Below are 20,517 nucleotides of genomic sequence, written 5' to 3' on the forward strand. Positions count from 1 at the left end.
TCTTTTCATCGTTGTCTTCTATTCCGTCTTCCTTGTCCAGTTCCTCTCAGACTACGTCTTTTTTTTTTCTCTTTCTTGTCCTTGGCACCACCTTTCCCACCTTGATCTTCGTCGTAGCCTTCTTCATTTCGTCCTCCTCCCCGTCTTCATCCGGCTCCTCTCGGTTTGCGCAATCTTTCTCTGGTTCTTTATCTTTCTTGTCCTCGGAGCCGTCTCGGTGGTTCTTGTTCACGTTATCTCTGGTTTCCTCGCATTCTTGAACCACAAGTGGAAAGAAAGCTTTAAAGTACACGTTGCACACCAGTTTGAGCATATTCTCCTGGATGGCAGTGTTGTCCACAATATTCCGGATCAACACTTGTTTTACACAGTCGGGACAAGATGGGCTTCCCGTAACTGTAAATTTACGCTTGAAGTCAGACGTGAATGTCGTAGTGAACCACAGGTCAAACTGGTCCGCGGGTAACGAATTAAGCTGACTTGGCGCCCGCAGGTCTGAACGGGTTCTGCGTGGCTCTTTAGCTTCGACGCCTAAGGCGTGTCGAAAATCATCACATAGAAATCCGAGCCTATAAACCATGAACATGTAATCATGGTGTAGTACTGGATTCCTGCGTATGTCATGTAGCACATGTCTGAGTCTGAGGTTATCCTGGACCATAATTGTTGATCTGTATTTCAGTCTACTTGACATCATCACGTTGTAGACCATCTTAAAAGAGGGCTCTTTGCTACTCAACTCACGTACTTTCTCAATGACTCGCACTTGAATATCATCTACGAGCATTATCTTGACGGCCAGCACGTGTTGTTGATTTACAGGTACCATGATGAGTTCCGTGCCTTGCTTTCTGACTAACTGCATATATATACACACACACCACACCCCAACCCTCCAACCAAAAGGATTAGGTGTACTTTTGTGTCATGTCGCCTCGTAGACAAGGAAAATCACGGTTTATAGTCCTTAATAAAATAAAGAGTACGAGACAGATTATTGTGATACGTGTTTATTATTTGTTACATAGTAGATGAAGCACAGAAAACTGGCACAAACTAAGCATCCAGGAGTCAAACACTATTGTAGTATCCTCATTTCACATTGATAGCTCTTTATCAGGCTAGATCACCATCGGTCTATAAAAGCTTCTTCTGGTTATCTATCGCCCTCTGCACTGCCTCGGTCAATCTTCTCCGCTTCGTCTCCTCGTGTTCTTCTTCGTCCTCAGCACCATCATTCATCACCACCACCACCACCTTAGGCTGCGGCGTCATTTTCCTCTTTGTTGTAACCTTCTCACTTTCGTCTTTCACGCCATCTTCGTGCGGTTCCTTTTGACCTACACGATCGTCTTCTGGTTCTTTACTTGTAGAACTAGAAGACGGTACCACGGCTCTGAGTTGCCTGTACGCTTCAAACTCAGATACTTTTTCCCCAGCCACGTCTCTGGCTTGCTTGTACGCTTCAAATGCAGGTGCAGAGAAAGCTCTGAAGTACACGTAGCACACGCCACCGAGTATAGCCGATCGGACTTTGGCGCTGTCCACGATATCCCGGGCCAACGCTATTTTGACACAATAGGGGCAAGATGAGCCTGCTGTAATAATAAATTTTGAGTTCAAATCTGGCGTTAATTCCATAGTGAAACACAGGTCAAACTGGTCGTCTGTTAATAAAGACATCTGGTGCGTGTTCAACACTGCTGTAACGAGTCTGGGTGGCTCTTTAGCTGCAGCGCCTAACGCGACTCGAAACTGAACACACAGATCTTTAATTTGGGAGTTGAGTTTCTTGTAGCCACTAGGTAGTACTGGAGACTGGTGTAGTTCAGATAGCGCAGATCTAACTCTGAAGTTACCCCTGACCTCAATCGATGTTGTGTATTTTATGCTACTTGACATCATCACTTTATAGATTATCTTGAAAGAGAGCTCCTTGTTACTCAGCTCATGCATTTTCTCGAATATGGCTCGCTCTTGATCCGGTCGATCTTCACATCTGAGCATTTTCTCGACTATGACTCTCACTTCATTGGGTCGATCTTTACGTACAAGCTTTTTTTCAAGTGTAGTTCGCACTATGTCGAGTTGTTCATTTACGGGGGCCATAATGAGATCTGCACCTCGCTTTCTCACTGTACATATATATATATATATATATATATATATATATATATATATATATATATATATATATATATATATATATATATATACACACACGCACATACATTCACACTCTCTCACACCCCATAACCTGCCCTCCGACCAAGGGGATTAGATGGTCTCCTGTGTCTTGTCCGTTTTTTAAGGAAAAATAGAATGTACAGATTGTGCACAACTAACCCGATATTCCAGATTATGACTTCTTAGTATCTTGTAATTTTACTATATTTACATCCAGCAACAACAAGCAATGTCAGACACTATCGAGCCCAGACACTGGCCGAGCACCTCGTCCGTCAATCCCGTGGTAAAAAAAATCACAAAATGGCATATTGTAATACGATGACGTACGGACTCGCTGCTAGTGATGAGGAAACCGAGGATTGTCAGTTCCTTCGGGATTTCAGAGATGAGCGGTTCGCCTTCAACCCCATCACCGAAGCACAGCGACAACAGGCATGTCGGGAATTAAATATACCGTACGTTCCGGACACGAACAGGCAGATATCCTGTAGCGCTATGGGAGTTCCTTGTAAAACTGTGACCATCGCCGGTGACGGTAACTGTTTCTTCAGAGCCATCAGTCAGGCCCTCGCTAAAACGCAGAGATATCACAGGGTAGTCAGGGATGCCGCTGTTTCCCATTTCACGGCACATGCCGAGGATTACGTTATCCTGATGAAACCCGGTTCGTCTGCAAGTGATTATATTTCACGATCGGGAATGGCTCACGACGGGACGTGGGCAACCGAAGTTGAAATTCAAGTAGTGGCAGACATTCTACACATGCCCATATACACATACTACAACATGCGATGGTTCAGATACCAATCGGCCGAAGTCTTATACGATACAGGTATATATCTTACAAACATCGAATGCCATTACAATCTAGTTTTGTGTGTTAGGCCAGCTGTCCCCACGAGCCAGACATGACTGCATTGATGGAATCTAACCACGTGGCCGATAACCTCGAAGGTTTTAGTTGCCACCACGGCTCCACCGAGTGCTCCAGTAATCATGTTTACCGCTATGACGAAGAGCAAGATGATGTTGATGATGACGACGACGACGAGAAGCAAGATGAGGACAATGACGCCGACGAGAAGCAAGATGAGGACGATGACGACAAGGAGCAAGATGATATTGACGACGAGTATAATGAAGAATATAGCTACAAATACAACAAGGACTTGAATAACTGGTTGATGCTAGAGTTAACGTTGCAACCATTTCTAGCTTCTCTAGGCAATTATTTTTGGGGTTCCGTGAACGTGCCAGTTTTAGAATCCCATATGAATAGCGGAGATGTGGCTATTATGGCGGCCTCGTCTGACACCTTGGGATGTGTGTGTTCTGTGGTTGTGAAAATTTTTGGTCAGGTCATGGTATTCGATATAGTACTTCGTAAGTGCCAGTACACGTGTAAAGCGTTAGGAAATAGGACGTTTCAAACTCCCATGTCTATTGTGAAAAACATTCAAGCGCGATTGACAAAGAGTAAGCTGATACCAAAATCCACCACCGTGTACTGCGACTCCACGTATCTTCCCATATTATCCGTTGTGGATCAGATCGGTGCACTGTATACCAGTCCGATATGGTGGCGCAAGCCGTACGGACATTTTTCGGTTTGGCGACGAGGCGATGTAATACGTAGTCTGAGGCGTAAACGCAGAATGTGCGACAACCCAGCCGCATTTATTTACAATCTAGATGAAGACACCCCGGGTTACTTATTTGATATTATAACTGTCGCAAGGCGAATTGTAGTGTCATTTAATAGAAAGGGCTATCTCGCGCATGGTTGTACTAACACAAGTATCTTCCACACCGTAGATCATGTCATAGAGTATGTGAGTGACGTAGAACACATCACGCCAGTGCTCGACGATGACTACTGATTTGTTGTTTTAGAATCAAAATTGTGTGACACTGGTACTTTTACTTACAGCGACTGGGTCCATCCGATGTAAACAGTCTTATTTCAGTGAATAAATCATAACTTGTGTAAAACACTGATTCTCTTTATGATGTTAGAATGTCTATTAAGGTACATATATGACCCTGGTAATAAAACAAACAAACTAAAACAAACAAGAAGACAAATGCTGAATGTGTACTTTGCTTTGATATGTTTTTTTTTATTAGGTTATCACATTTTTTTTTACCTAAAACAAACAAAGAACCATTTCAATCAGAGACAGGAGTCTAATGTACATGACCAGCAAAGGCAAAGTTCTTCTAATACGATAAGCGAGCTACAAGGTTATGTAGCGGTTGTAGTAAAAATCACACCAATCCTTTAAAGGCATGGAATTAGTCAACCTAAAGTGGAACCGCGATTGTCTGAGCAATACATCATTGCTCAGCCGCATCACGTTCAGGAGACCGTTATCTTGACCCTCGTTAGACTTCTCATGTAACCGATCCTCTTGTATCAGGTCAGTGTATACATCTAATATGGTGGCCCCGTAGATCATGGTTAAGCCCAGACATCCGGTTACCTCCCCTATATTCTCGGAAGGACTTTCGATTAATACTTTAACACTGGGCGTTTCTTCTGTAACAATAGCAAAAATGTCCGCGTAGTCACCCAAGGCCTCGTACAGCGACATTAGCCGTTTCATCAGCAAATATGGGATAATGACTTTTCCGTTGTACACGTCTCTGGGTGGAAAGGATGAGAAATCTAGGTCGTGGAATCTGCAACACGTTAAGCCCATCTCTCGTGTAAGTTGAGTTAAAACGAGAGAATCGTTGTAACAGGCAGAGTGCACTAGGTTCGCAATGCGACAAACGGCTTGGTAATCTGCATCCGAAGGCTGGTCGTGAGGCGTGCACACACACGCGTCCTCACACTGGGGAAAGGAAAACGTGGGTAATCCGCTCAGGTCTCTTGTAATACCGATGATGCCCGCGTTCGAACAATGTGTGCACGTAATATGAAATTCGTTCCGAGACGATCGAATCAACGCCTCCAAAGACCCGTACGCTTTATTCGTCGCCACTAGGCTGTCGGACATCATGAACGACAACGTGTTCAGAGTAGCGTGTCTGTTTTGTTCGTCATAAACAGACAGAGTGCGTTCGAAAGGTTGACTGTCGGTGCCGGCTATATTGACACGCGATCTGCAGATGTCCACCGGCCACTTTGACGATAGCTTGAACGCATCGTTTGTCAAAACCCTCGTGTGATTCTCGTTAACCACGGCGAACTTGACCGGTATTTTTTCCCAGGACCCTTGCTTGTACGCTGTCACAGTCATCGAGTCGATCGTAAAGATAACACTATGGCCATCTAACTGTATAAGATCGCTAAGATCCAACTTGAACGTCACAGGTTGATGACTGGCGCTGGTCTTTGTTACGCTATGAGAGAAAATGTAATCCTTACGACTGAATGCCATGGCGTTGGACCGGTCAAGACCTAGACCACCGGCATTATTGTATATAATGTTTTTTTTTCTTGTCCCACGTCGTAGTCATCGAATGTTGCTTGTACACCGTTGGACGGAGTATCTCAGATTAAAAGAGCCACTGTTTTTCATTTGCACAGCGACCTAGCCTTCTTTTCTTGTCGAGACCGTAAACACGTGGGATTACGTCGCAACCTCTTACGTTGTTGGCGAGCAGATCCCTGTAGAATTTTTCGCAACCTCTGCAGTGATACGTGACCTTCATGTCGCCAGATTGACATCGTGTCCTTTTACCCAATATAGGATGCCCCCTCGGTGTGAGCCATCGTTTCTCTTTGAACATAACCATCCATTTTTCCATGGCCTCTCTATCGGAGGAAGAGTAGGGCATGATATACAGAACGGAGTCGGGGTACGAAGCGTTGGTCGGAAAGGTCTCCGGTTTGTGCATCTGTAAGACGAGCGTGGTTTGATAGATGAGACCGGCCAAATCGACTAACGTCTTTTGGTGTACTTGGCTTCTGATTATCGAAAGCCGCTCTCCTTCAGGGCATTTGATTCCGGCATCCGTTAACATCGCCCTCGGGAGCGTTATTGTGATGCCGTCACGGTGGCCATTGAGCCGCCCCAGTGAGGCGGCCCCTTGAGAAATTGCCAACTCGAGTGCTTGTCCTAGCTCGCGGCTGACGTTGTTGTACACGTCACCGGGTCGTAGGCTCATATCGTCGATGACTTTGATGCACATTTCGAGCTTTTCACCCGAGAGCCGGCTCACGGTCTCCCTGTTTACCATGATCGATTGCAACTCGCGAGTTCCACACGCCGGTATCATGTGTTCCGGACACGTGTTCATCACGGCGTTAAAAGCGGCGGTGGCCCTTTTCAATCTGTTTCTGATAGACCGAATTGAAACGCTTAGCCAGTTCTTACAATCGTCGAGAGTACGGACCCCGGCGCCTTTGCCATACATGTAACGAGGCACGCAAAAGTCTATGATGCAGTGAGCTGAGAGTTTTCCTGAGCGATTGACCAATAGATAATCTGCCTGGTGAGCTATCAACACTCTGGAGTTAGCATAACATCTGTTATGCTGTTGGTAAGGGTGGTCGACGAGATGATAGTTCTCGGACGAGTTTTCGGTGTGTCTCTGATCAGGTACGCCGCGCTCGTTATCCTCGTCGTCGCGCTCAACCCTGGGGTTACCCGCCTCACAGCTCAGAGAACCTCCGAACATGGCCGTGATACAACCCGAGGTAGCCTGTAGATCCAGAGGATATCTGTAGAAAGCCGCTTCGGAGGGGTTACACTTGTGAAACTCGTAACATTCTACCGGTTTCACAGAGAGACCTGTGATACTCTGTAGCCAGGTCTTTGCGGTCTCCATGTACATGGTTTTCACACTGGAGTTTCCCGCTTTCAGGCGAGCGAGCGTTTGCGGACTAAACCGTTTGTTCTTCGCGGATTTTATCAGAGTGCTCCACGGGAAGAACCCGACTCCCATTTTCGACGCGATGAGTTCGGACGCCCTGGTTACGAGTAAGTCTCTCAGGATACCTTGCTTTCGAGAGAACATGTGATTCATGCAGTACTTTCCGTCCTTGTACAACGATCTCACGTACACAGCGCCGCGCGGATTCGTCAGTTTCGTGGACACCGCACAAAAGCCGGAGTCCAACTGCACCGTCGTCACTGCCTGCACCCTGTAGGTCAGTAGAAACGAGCTAGCTTCATTTACTTCGAGCCACCGGCCTCCCTCGTCAAACATGGGATTCTGTTTCAAGTAGAGTATCTCGTCACCCTGCTTGAGTTGATGCCACGGCACCGTCGCGAAACAGGACACACCGTCAAATTCCAATTTTACACAGTCGCCTCTCATGACGCACGCCACGAACACGTCCGTCACAGCCAAGTCGCAAGGCGATCGCACGCTCTTAAACGCGGCTAATCCTCTGACCTTTACTGCCACAGAAGACAGTTGGTTCCTGTTGTCCACGGTGTGAGTGAGCGCCACGTACGTTTTTTTAGCCACATGGCAATACACCGAACAGCTGTTTTCGTATTCCAGTTTGACTCTTCTGTCTTTAACAAAGGCCTCGGTGATGTCGACAAGCTCCTCCTTGCCCGGAACTCTCGCCAGGTACACCGGGTAGCCCTGCTTCGTGAAACCGCCCTTAGGATCTCTGATGAGTTTTTGGTGTTTGTTCCCCTGTCCTATAACATACATCCGGCCGAGGACGTCTTCCACTAGAGCCGCGTGCACGTAGTTCAGGAAGTCGGGAACTCGCTCTCCCGAGCGCTTAAACTTTTCACCGATAGCCTCGCGGGCTTCGCGAGCAAACCGCTCGAGCGACCATGGTCCACTGTCCTCATTGTGCGATTCCGCCTCGCGACCCCGTATTTCGTCGGAGACGTCACATTCGACGCGATCGTCCGGTCCGTAACCGACCGCGGCCATGACGCTGTCGGTGTCTCCGTACACCACGGGACATTCGTGTCGGTAAAACGTAGACAAGCAGTTGTTCACCACGGAAATCTGTTGCCTACCGTGGCCGGATATCAGCGGTCCGCACGGGTGAGGAGCGGTTCCGTAAAACGAGTTCGCGATCGCTTTACACTCCCCCTCCTGCAGCTTACAATACGTTCGCTCGGCTTCGGTTATTTCGGGGCTCTTGAGTTTACCCTTGAACTCGGCTCGCTGATTGAGATAATACTCGACCGATGACGCGAACACGCCCGGCGCTCGTACGAACACGCCAAGCTCATTGTCGTACTTGAGGATAAGCGAGGCGTATTCGAATCCTTCCATCTCCCAGCTGTAACACACCCAACCCGACAGATCGTGGGGGAAATCGACCGGAGGCCAGGGTACCGTAGTCTCCGGGGATATGTTAAGAGCACACATGATGGACGGATACATGCTGGAGAAATCAAAGGAAAGTTCCAGGCCCATACCCGGACCGGCGTAATGTAGACCCGTGAGCGGATTGCACACGGAACCTCCCTTCCACGCCGCAGCCTCGTCTTCATCTCCGAGACGCGAGGTTTTAGGGTCCCATCGTAACCTACTCTCGAGTTCCACGTTCGTCGGTCCTGCTTTAACCCTGAGCGTGTCGAGGGTAAACTTGAGCTGGGGCATCTGTACCGAGTGAACGCTTTGTACGAAACCGCAGAAAGTGTCTCCTCTCCCGTGTACTATCACGTCTATGTTGAGAGTAGCTCTACATCGATGAAATAGCACGGAGACCGGCTTGAGGACCTTGGCTAACCTGGCGCACAGTTGAGAATCAACTAAATTATAAATGAGCACGGCAAACAGACTCCTGCCGCCCGCCCTAATCATCTCGTCTATGGTGTCGTAGCTCACGTCGGCGAGCTTACAGAGCTTCCTGGTGTCCTTACGGGGTTTGTTGTGTAGCTCTCTGGTTTTACCGATAACATAAGGCGCCACGTCATTCAGTTGCATGGTAGTGCACGCGTACTTGATGTCTCTGGTCCCCGCCATTCTGTACAAATCCACGACGTTCATGCCGCAGCCGTTCATTTTAAAGTGCCCGAGCTTAGCCTTGTCCTTGTTGAACTTTTCTACATGATCGTAGATCACCTTGAGTTTGTACTCCGTCAGAGTGCCCCGGGATAGCACAGCACCTATACTGTTGATCATGTCTCTGTACATGTCCAAGTAAAGAATGGTTTCAAACTGGAAACAAGATATCTTCTCATCACAAAGGGCTTTGGTGATAAAAAGGCCATACCACGACTCGAGAAGTGAGGCGCATCGTTTTCGAGTAGCCGAATCTAAAGTCTTGGCGTAGCTGGACTCTGTGTAAAAGTGTACACGTTGATTAATTACTCGTATGTCAAACTCGGCATTGTACACGTACAGGAGTTCGATCCCGTAGTGGTGTAACAGCGCGATCGTCTTTTCCAAGAGCGCGAGCTCCCCTCCGCACGCGTAGAACACGATACGGGTAACGTCATCTATTCCGGCGGCCCTGGCCAGTTCGCGATCAGGTTTCGGTCGACATCCGGAAGCGACCTTATTTTTATTATACAGCACTATCAACCGCTTCCTGTGCTGTCCCACCTCGGGTTTAGGTAAGTGGCTGTTGAGGATAACGATTGACACGCACGTTATCTCGTGCTGCTGTCCCGGCACATCCGGTGCTATTGGGGGGATGGACTTGTGTTTGCTCTGTTCGTTCAAGCCTTTTAGCTGGTCGTTTAGACTAGAGACTAGTCTAGCGCGATAATCAGTCATAGCGCGTAGAGTTTGTTCGGTGCAGTACGGGTATCTGTAAGCGAACACGTCGCATTTGAGCGACGGCTCCCGATAGGAGTCATCGAATACAGTCTCGATGTCCAAACACGCGGCTTTGTAGAAAAAATTTACGTGATTTCTATCAAAATTCCTAGCTTCGATCTCAGACTTGTCATGATCGTAAACCAGATCCGAAGGTGACAGAGTGCCCTTCAGTTTATGCGCGGGTACGAAATACATTTTTCCGAACATGATGTTCGAGCACAGCGCCGGGGTATTACCGTCCCGCGCATTGTAATAACCCTTATCCGGACAAAAATCTCCAAATGTCAGCGCTCCCTTCACGGTTTGCATGTAGGTGGTAGCGACCGATATGGATCTGAGTGGGAAAACTGAGGCGTTTACTCGTCTCTTAATGTCCTGGTGTAAAACGTCTACAAACACCGGTTGGGAAACGATATGTTTCGACCAGGCGGATTTTACAGAGGTCCATGTCTCACCGGTCTCGTCACCATGCAGCTCTAGGTCGTAGCCGACCACAGGTGCGATACCGGTGATCTTCAGGTTAACCGTAGTGTACGCAGTTAAATGGTGAGATTGCAATACCAATCCCCTACACAAAAGAGCTTCATCTTTTCTGTGGAAATAAACTGATTTCAGCAGCACCCCGACCAGATTGGGTTCACTGGATAGGTCAACATGTCTGCGCTCTGGGTAGACGTCCGGAAATAGGTCAGTGAATGGTATGGGTTTATCCATGGTCTAATTCAAGTTGCAGATTACCTTATGCCAGTCATTGGAATAATCAAAAACAAAAACAACCAAAACAAAAATCCACTCAAGCAAGTTATCTCAGTTTAGACCCTCAGAGTTTTTCATGTGTAGGCACACAAACAAAATCAACAAAGGATTGCCCCTCCGAGAGCTCCGACTGCCTGAAAGTTAAGCTGCTATTCCAACAATGGCTTCCCCTCCCCCGACCCTAGAGCTCCGACCGACTGAAAGTTGAGCCACTATCCTCTCCTAGACCAACAGTGACCACGCTCAGAGTGAGTGAGCTCAACAATAACAAGAAACTCAACCCCATTCTACATCCCGATCAATGAACACTGGCACTTCCTGTGGATGTGTGTTAGCAGTGGCACGTGAATTGAGTACGATACAGAGTTTTATCGCCTGTCCATATGCACCTTGCACGATAGTTCACGGTACTACTTTTTAGAGTGCCGTCATGGCGAGTAAGAAGAACAGAGGTCTGAGTGTGCCGAGTCATTGTAATCTCCCTCATATAGAACGAGATACCGCCGTACTCGAAACAGTGACTGTGCCCTCTAATAGGAGAGCTTTATTTTTGGCAGTAGAAACAGCTGTGATGTGCAATGCGACAGCAGACGAATTGTCCTTCAGCGCGCTGTCTCCTGTCCACAAAGCTACATTTCAGCTGTTTTTATATCTGACGTATTGTTGCAAAGGGCAATTGTACCAGGTCACTCTCGAAAACCCAGACTTTTCAAGCATGACGCCCCCAATCAGAGAGGATTTCGCATACGGTCGACTCTTTTGTTTCGTGCTAAACATGGCAAGCGAAGAAGACACGTGTGACGAATCGGATGATACTCTCGGTTCATCCGCTAATAATCCTGCAGGGGATCTGCTCATTGACTTTGTTGACATGAACCTCGATATGGACATCTTCAGACAGAATCACGTGAGTGAAAGTCAATCTGACAGCGACGACGGTGATGATGATAAACCTCTAGAAGACGAGGCACTCAACTCGTTCATGAGACTACAACTTGTCAGACAAAAAGTATCTTCGCTCAATAACGCCATGGTAGTCATGAGAGACAGTACAGGGGAACTCGCGTCTATGTTCAATTGTATCGACGTACGCAATGACATGTTAAACTCTAACAAGTTAGACAGGAAGAAAGTCAAGGAACTACAAGGCTCCTTGTACACACCGGTTTGTCAATCTGGTCGACAAGCAACTATACTACCCGAACCCATTGACATTCTCAATCTGAAGACGTTAGAGAAATCAATCTCTGAACTCACAGACAGCCCGCCGCAAGGAAAAGAAGGTAAAGCCCTGTTCCGATCTTTAGTGTCTAAACTCACAGTGTCGCAATGGATGAAACAGCAGGCCCTGCGTGACAACTATAACCCGCGTTTGCCGGACGACGTGAGATTTGTGAACAAGCTTAAGGATTTCACACTAAAGCTGGGTCGTTCGACGGGACGGAACGTCATTGACACCAAAGGACTGCTGGTGTTTAAGTATTCTTTGGAGAATCTCATAAACCGAGAATCGCCGGATATCTTTGTCCGATCGCTGATCCATAAGCACGTACCTATCGCGAGAGCGCACATGAGGACCATGTTGCAAGATATCCAGAGCAAACGCAGAACTCGAGATGTAGCATCCATGCTAAACAGCGGCAGGTGTCATTGCAATCCGAGACGCTCCGAGGATACGGTACCGTGTAATGGACAATGTCAAACGGCGTACTGCTGTTTTTACAACCTAACCGAGACGCATCCCTTTCTGATAGGTAAGAGCAACCACAGTTATTACTTTGCACACCTGTACCCGCATCTGAGTAAACTGGAGTATTTGAGTAAAGAACTGAAACACGTTTACAGAGGCCGTAAGCAATTTGAGCTCATGGCCGACATGGTTTTCAATATTCTGGTCAGGAATCGGTTCGGCGGTGACCGGGACTCGATTTACCAGGGTCTTAGGACGGTAATAGACGAGAACATGAGCAACGCCAGCATGTCTCTCGGGTACCACTTTCCCAACATACACAAGACACTGTGTCGCAGCGAGGGCAGTGGCGCACTGTCGCACGATCCTATTAAGGTCTACGATTGCGCTCTGGTGAGGTACCTTTTCTGCGACACGTTGCAGGTGGGTAGACTGTTTCAGGCATCTACTACATTCAATTACATCATCACAAACACTGCACCCCGATACACTATTGAACGTATCATGTTGCTGAACATCACAGGCCCCGGAGAAGGAAAGAGCTATGCAAACAACGTGCTCAATTATCAATTCCACAAAGTGTCAGGTTGCATAGAGACACTGACATCTTTCACTCCTCAGGCCTTTAAGTACAAGCAGAACAGAAACGCTTGCGTGGTGATGATCGACGATGCCCACATAACCCACGAGAAGAACACAAAGGCGGCAGACAGGGAGTCGAACGTGATCCCCAACACTTTCAAAAATCTTCTGGACACCAGCGTGTTGGAGAGCGACGTGGTAACCAAAGACGCCACCAGTGGCAAGGTGGACACTGTGAAGTATCAAGCAGTACACAACTGCGGTTTCGTGTGGAATACCAACACCATGGGCTTCATCAGCGATGCGTGGGCGGACCGATGTATGATAATGGAATCAGAGTTCCCCGACAGCGTGCCCCGAACACGCAGCTCTAAGCAGATTAGAGATACTGTGGAAACCCAAGCGATGGATCGTATAGCCGAGGTGTGTCTTTACAGGCAGAACATGATACAGTCTGCGACGATGATAGCCGACTCGGAGATTATGCAGTTTGGCGCGAGATTCGACAAAGCCAGAGAGGCATGCCTCGCCGCCCTGTACGCCAGTCACGTTGTATGTATGGGGGTTGTAGGTCGCAGGGTTTCGTTTTGCATAAATCAACTGGTCTTTGCTGAGGCTATGAAACTAGCCAACCACTTTGTTTTTGACATATGGATCCCGCCGTGGACCAGGATTCCCGATCGTGAGGACTGTCCCGATTTGGATAGTTTCCTGCTGTGCCTGAACGCAAATAGGCTCAAAGCTCTAAATAAGCTGTCGTTTGGACAAATCTGCTTGGAGACCAATGCTGTCTACAAGCTGTGCTCGGCCGCGTGTTTACCCGACGTGTGTCCCCGCGCTGTCGACATGCAAGCCCGTTTCGCTTGTAAAGTACTGGGTTACATTTTGACCCAGGTACACCGTCAGAATCTTAAGACGAGCTCTAAGGACGGCAAGCTGTGCATCTCGGGTATCGAAAGTATGTTTTTCTCCAGTCAAGAGATTAAGGGTGGGAATGACGCCGCCCATGAAATGCTTATGTTGTGTTCCAACTGCAGAGTTCCGGCTCGCGCGGCCACCACCGTAGATATGAAATCTCACAAGCTGTGCACGTACAGATTGGCCACCAATCACGCTTCATCGCACACGAGGAGAGGCCGCTCGCCGAAGAAGGTAGCTTCCATCACGGTGTCACTAGAAACCGTGTACGACATGCTGGCTTTATATGCGCCTGGAGCCCATTTGGGATTCTGGTCTCAAATGAGCACGGCCATGGTTGAAGCGTACAATAACAACGCAGTGGAAGACGTGAATGCGTTTGGTCAGTGTCACGGACATGTAGGCGATCTGCAGCCGCCGCGACAACGAGTAACGTTCACGTTAGACTTTAACGAGAACCCGGTGCAAACCCTGATATTAGAAGCCGCGATGGCCATCGAACCCTTGGACGAACTCACGTTCGCCAAGTGTGCGATCGGCGGTGAAAGGTTTCAGTGTTCCGCGCCTTTGTACTACGGAGGTATTCTGGTCCGAGCGATGGGTCACAACGCGCCTGAAGAGGCGCACAGCGAAAGCCATGCGCGAGAATCGCAAATAGGTCCGAGCGGTACCTTTCACGGACCCAGGCTCAGCGTGTACTCGCCCGAGTACTCCGGCGTGCCGGTTCGGAACATGAGCTCGTTCTGTACCACGAGAACTGTTTACCACCAGGATCGCGTTATTTTACAAAATAGCAACGATGATCGTAGTCACTTGTTTACATTGGAAGAGGACTGGGAATGGAAGGATGCTGCGGATGTATTCAATCGGATTCAGGGCTCCGAAGTGTTTACTGTGGCGATGTTGAAGGATGACTATGCCATCACAATGATCACAGTGGAAAGAGAGTATCCTCAACTCCACTCGATACCGCGAAGGTCGGCCGGGCAAATGGCGCTCGATCTAAGAACAAAAGGTGTATGGCACACCGGGGAGAGTTCGAGTGGAAGGACACACGTTCATGAACCACCGAATGATACACGTAAAAGGTCTAAGGCTGAGAACAATTCGCAACCGGGGACATCCGGGAAAAGGTCGAGGTATCACGATCGGGAATACGTGACCGCCAGTGGTCACCAACACCATGGGACATGTTGATGTGTTGTTCGGACCTGTGTGTTTATTACATGTGTGAATAAAAAAATAAAAAAAAATAAAAATGGTACATTACTCTTCTCGTGTGTGTGTGGGGGTGTGTGTGTGGGTGTGTGTGTGTCGACAAGGCGGAGCTTGGTGAAGACTCGCTTGGAATACTGTATATACATAAAAACATTGTCACCTGCTGAATCGGACTGTACCTATTTTCTTTCTAAAAAAATGAACCCATCAGCAAGTTTCCAGGGCTTGAGCCCCTGTAACTCTGACGAGCACGGTAACCGCGGTAAAACATCCTGTGCAGAGGAGGTGTTTCCGACGCCCGATATGTCTTTCGGGGTGGTCGAGATGAATAGAGACCACTGTAAGAAATTGCTGTTGGATCAATTCTGCCTACATCAGATGAGCCAAGTCAGCGAAAGCGGTGCGGATTGGCCCGAAGGGCTAAAGGGCGATTCTGTAACTGCCTATCAAAATTACAGGCTGGCAGTCGTGGGTTGGTTAATCAACACACTATTTTTGAACACGCCGGGCAACGAAAATCGCCTCAGAATGGCGATGTCAGCTATCCATCTCATGGACAGATACATAACAGCCAGTGTACGTGCAGGTAAATGCCTGCAAATGTTACTGGATAACATCGGCTCCATCAGGGCCGCGTGTCTTTTGCTCTCAGGTAAAATGTACGGGGTGGCCGAAGAAGTCACATCTACTGATGTTTTGATTTATAATATATGGCCAAACAAGGCGCTGATCGCCGCGGAGGATTCTCATGACTCCGAGTTACGTTTGTACTGCACCGCGGACAAACCGTCGATTGACCTGACTGAAAAAGACATAGTTGTAACTTTAAAGGGTGGCGTGTTCCCGTCGAATGCAGAAGATACCATAAACTTACTTTGCACATACCTAATATTGGATTACAATACACAAACCAAGAAACTCACATCCATGGTCGAGGTCAAGGAGGAAGCGACTTCGGATGCTAAATTGCTTTTGTACAAAACAGCAACAAGTATAGATCTGTTACGGTACAACCGTTGGAAGTGTATCGCGGTGTGCTGCCTGCTGGCCACGAAGACGAAATGTTGTCACACACCTCTAGATGTACAGATTATAGAGCAGAGCTTTGCGGATGTGGTGCAGGAACTGGGATACAGTCACAAGTTGCCTCCTAACGAGGTCCTCGAGCTGTCGGAGCTGCTGACACAGAACTGTGGTGTGTGCAACGCTCGCTTTGTTACCGCACCCATGGAGCAAGCTGTACGTGAGCTAGCAGCTAAGACTTGTGTAAAGTGCACTGGCCGTAAAAGTGAATAAACAGTATTATTGTCTTTTATTTTCGTATTTGGTTTGTACAGGTTTAACCGTCAACAAATTAACCAATTAAACCTCAGGCAGAAGACGTGTCTGAGAACCTGTTGTAACTGACTGATTGGTCAATTGTTTGGTTGGTTGATTGATTGATTTAAAATTTCTTTTTTTTTTCTTTTCTCTCTGGTCGGGGGAGGGTACAGTGTCCTGTGTATGTTTATAAAAGGCATCAGCACGAATGTATTAATGACGCAGTCTGACTGACAATCGTCACAATTTGTTAATCATGGCCAATGAATGTACGAGTATGTCTTCTGAACTCATCGACGGGACCGAAGAATCCCGCGGTGGCGTTTTGGGTACACCATTCGAGATGACGGTACCTGGGGAAAGTGAAGATTTCCCCGGGAGAGCTCCGTGTATGGACCCGTGTACGGACCCGGGTACGTCCTCCAAACTCAACGAGAAGGCTGGAGAATCACGTGGTGGCGTTTTGGGTACACCATTTGCGATGGCGGTACCTGGGGAAGGGGAAGGTTTCAGCGGGCAGGCTCCGTGTACGAACCCGAGTACGTCCTCCAAACTCAACAAGAAGGCCGGAGAATCACGCGGTGGCGTTTTGGGTACACCATTCCCGATGACGCTACCTGGTGAAGGGGAAGGTTTACACAGACAAGCTCCATGTACAGACATGAGGAAAGGGGAAATGCATCACTGGCAACCTTGGTACGGAAAAGCCTCCAGTTGTAACAAGGATGCTCGCGGCCTAACCAACATCACAAGACGCTCCGGTGTTGATGAGACTGGTCGTTACAATGTACCGAAGTTTGGTAACCCGTGGCTCGCTGAGCCTCTAGTCATGGTGCACGTGACGGGTACCTACGATGTCTACAAGTGTCTTGACTGCAAAATCACACTACCCGGTTACAAAAGAGGTGATCCTGACTTGATCAAACACGTGTACAATGACTACATTAGAGGTGGTACGTGTAGATACATCAAGGCAAAATTCAAAGGACGAGAACAAGAACTCTTTATCCTACATGGTGTTTTGAGGTTTCAAAGGGGCTACATGGCATTCCCCTCGTTGATATTACATGCCAAGGGCAGATATGCCATCATAGGGAATACGGAATACTGCATTGTCTGTGCGAGTCGGGTCAAAGAAGATCATTACACGGCGTGCGACGACATGACTAGCGTAATCAAGTCGGCCGTCAAAGATATGACACTGAATGTTCCGATCGCGAGCGCCCTTATCTTTCCTCACAGCGAGTGGTGTCGTAACACACTTGAAAACGACAACGGGATGTTTGGTAAACTGTTGGGTTTTGACGCGTGTTGCCATAACGCACTCAGTGGAACCCGTGAGGTGTGCCCTAGCCCAGATTTTAGTGTGCTCGGACAAAACGCAAACATGGTCCACGTGCAGGGTACCTTTGACGATCATAAGTGTTTCACTTGTGGTCTGCAAATCAAGGACTTTGTCGTCGGTGACACGCTGTTAGGTGAACACTTGTATCATGTGTACAAAAATAACATACCCTGTGCCTACATACGTGCTATAACTGAGGCGTATCCGAAAGAAATAGAGCTTCAACTGGGACGGGAACGCTACAGGAAAGGACAGATTGCGTTTCCGGATGCCATCGTAACCTCTGTCAGAGGATACAAAGATGGATTAGATGGATATCACTGCATCGTGTGTGGAGAACCCACTGTCCACCTAATGTATTTGCCACCACCGGAGCACTTGCCTCAGTGTCACAAGATGTTGAGAGAGCTAACAGTGAGACTAAAGCAGTTGATTCTAGTGAAGTGAATTTGAGTTTGCCACCCCAGGGGCGCACGCTGCAGGGTTTCCCTATGTCGAGTGAGCTAACGGAGAGACTCGAGAAGTTGATTCTTGCCAAGTGAACTCGAGGTTTCGCTCGGTCGGTCGGTTGCAGAAAAAAAAAAAAAAAAAAACCTTTGCTGCTTTTTTTTTATGTTTATATTGAAATGATTGTGTCTTATAACTGCTATTCTTGTTCTATCATTAAACGAGAGCTTGTAATGAAACTTCTGTGTGTGTGTGATCTCATTAAGTGATTTGTGAATTCTCCTTGAACAATATACTCGAGTAAGGGGTACTACGTGCGTACATATCATTGTGAACATAATGTCTGATCGTGCCCTATTACCGCTCAAGGTACACAACGACACGGTGGAACTCATGATAGTCCTTATGGTAGATTGTGATATGATCCAGAAACCAGGATCGAATGAAAGTGCAGCGCTCGTAACATTGAGGAGGCTCGTGAAACAGCTTCTAAATGACAACAGAGCATCATTCCAAGGTAAGTAACGTTAGCAAACATGGTGTGTTTCTATTACGAATACACCCTTGCCCGTTTCCATGTGAGATCCATGTTTTTTTTTACAATTATCAATTCTGGTTCATATAGATATGTTCCCAGAGTCGATGAGAAATATGATCCGCCCCGAGTTCATCAAAAGCGTGGCTTGTAGTATTTTTGAGGACGGAATCGTGAACTGGGGAAGGATTGTCAGCTTAGTGGCCTTTGGTTGTGTGCTATGCCAGAAGCTAAAGGTCACAAAAGGAACCCGCTTCTCGTACGAGGTTGGCCAGACGATAGCTACCTATCTCACAACGCATCACATGGACTGGCTTATTGCTAATGGTGCTTGGGTAAGTTTATGATGATTGCGATAATGATAGTGTTTTTGTTATGTTTTGTTTTGTTTGTTTTTTTTAAAAACAACCATAATAAACCAAATAAAAAACATACACAACTCATCTGCAACCTTTTTCTATCTCGTTCCAGGAAGGATTCGTTACATCTTTCCCAGTGTTACCGGATGATTCATTTACATCGCAGAAAAAGAAAATATTCGGACTGTTGACTATTCTGTGTCTTAGTGCATCATTGATTTGGTATTTTGCATCGTGAACATTGATTGTGAATAAAAACACATTGTCACGTACCCAGTACAAAGGTGGCTTTATTTCAATGACTTTTGGTGTAATCGGTATTATAAATCAAACTGCACACACACACACGAATATATGTATACATATATACCAACAAATGGTCACTCAGAAAACATCCATAGAGCCTCTACTGTGTCCCCATACAGATAATTGACATCAAGCCAATATCTATCTTCCAGTAACGCCTTGTCATTATCTGGGACTATGTAGCTGTGATGGCGCATGGTAACGGTGATCGTGTTGGACACAGAACCCAGGGACATTGTCAAGTACAGGCACAACCGTCGTCTCTGCGATAATAGGGTGTATAGCCTATTGCAAACATATAATATATTAACCAACTTACGGTACTAGTTAAAGAAGTTACAATATGGAGTCTCTCGACTGTCATATCAGCGCTTTTCTCAGGCGCTATGGCTACACGGCCGAAAGCTCAAAGTTTTTCGGGATGGACTTTGGTACGTTCCTCAAACTCCCACCGGCTACTCTATGCGCTATGAAGCTTGCAGACGGCTTTGTGTATGACCACAAGCAGTTGACTAAAAATTCCACAGACAAATATATGTCATACGTAGAAGAGCACCAGGCCTCTGCCACCTTGAAACATTTCGATGTACGGGACCGAAGGAAATCGCAGCAAACTAAGGGTACATCCCTCCCTCACAAAACCCTTAGCCCGCATCGTCACACCAAGCCTGTTCGCTCTGAAGCGGTGTGCGCTACGACCCGGGCTAAGCTAGGCGATGAGTGTTGCGGCGCCCACTCGGACGACAAAAGCCAACCAACTTTGCCTCGCCACCGTGGGAATCCACGTACTTTTCCGATACGACCCCAAAGTCCTGACATCTATCGCACTAAAGCTCTACTGCTAGACGAGGGTGAAAAGTGCTGTGGTACCCGCTCGGAAGGCAAAGAACGTCCATTTTCACCGCACCACCGGGGGAGTCGGCGTACATGTGTGGTACGTCCCCAAAGTCCCGACGTCTATCGCACTGAAGCTCTACAGCTAGACACGCACCACCTGATGTAACGTTGCGGTGATGTAAGGTATCACCGCAACATTGATATCACCGAATCCGACCAAACTATTTTTTTTGTATGCGGTTGTTGAAGAAAGCAATAAATAGCAACTGACCTACCAGAAAGTGGAACGTCTACGCAAAATATCGTAATCCAAAGT

The 20,517-nt window shown here is 47.5% G+C and overlaps 1 protein-coding gene across 1 annotated transcript in view; it reads right to left on the reverse strand.

The window, feature by feature from the left end:
- The window catches only part of LOC117376858 (SEC14-like protein 2), a 108,711-nt gene extending 94,420 nt beyond the window's left edge, over positions 1-14,291 (reverse strand). Inside the window, exon 1 of the mRNA XM_033973403.2 lies at positions 14,288-14,291. The gene's annotated coding sequence lies outside the window, so the exon portion shown is untranslated. The remainder of the gene's footprint in view (positions 1-14,287) is intronic.
- Between the last annotated feature and the right edge of the window lie 6,226 nt (positions 14,292-20,517).

The sequence above is a fragment of the Periophthalmus magnuspinnatus genome, chromosome 9, assembly GCF_009829125.3.
Source record: "Periophthalmus magnuspinnatus isolate fPerMag1 chromosome 9, fPerMag1.2.pri, whole genome shotgun sequence".
Taxonomy (NCBI): Eukaryota; Metazoa; Chordata; class Actinopteri; order Gobiiformes; family Gobiidae; genus Periophthalmus; species Periophthalmus magnuspinnatus.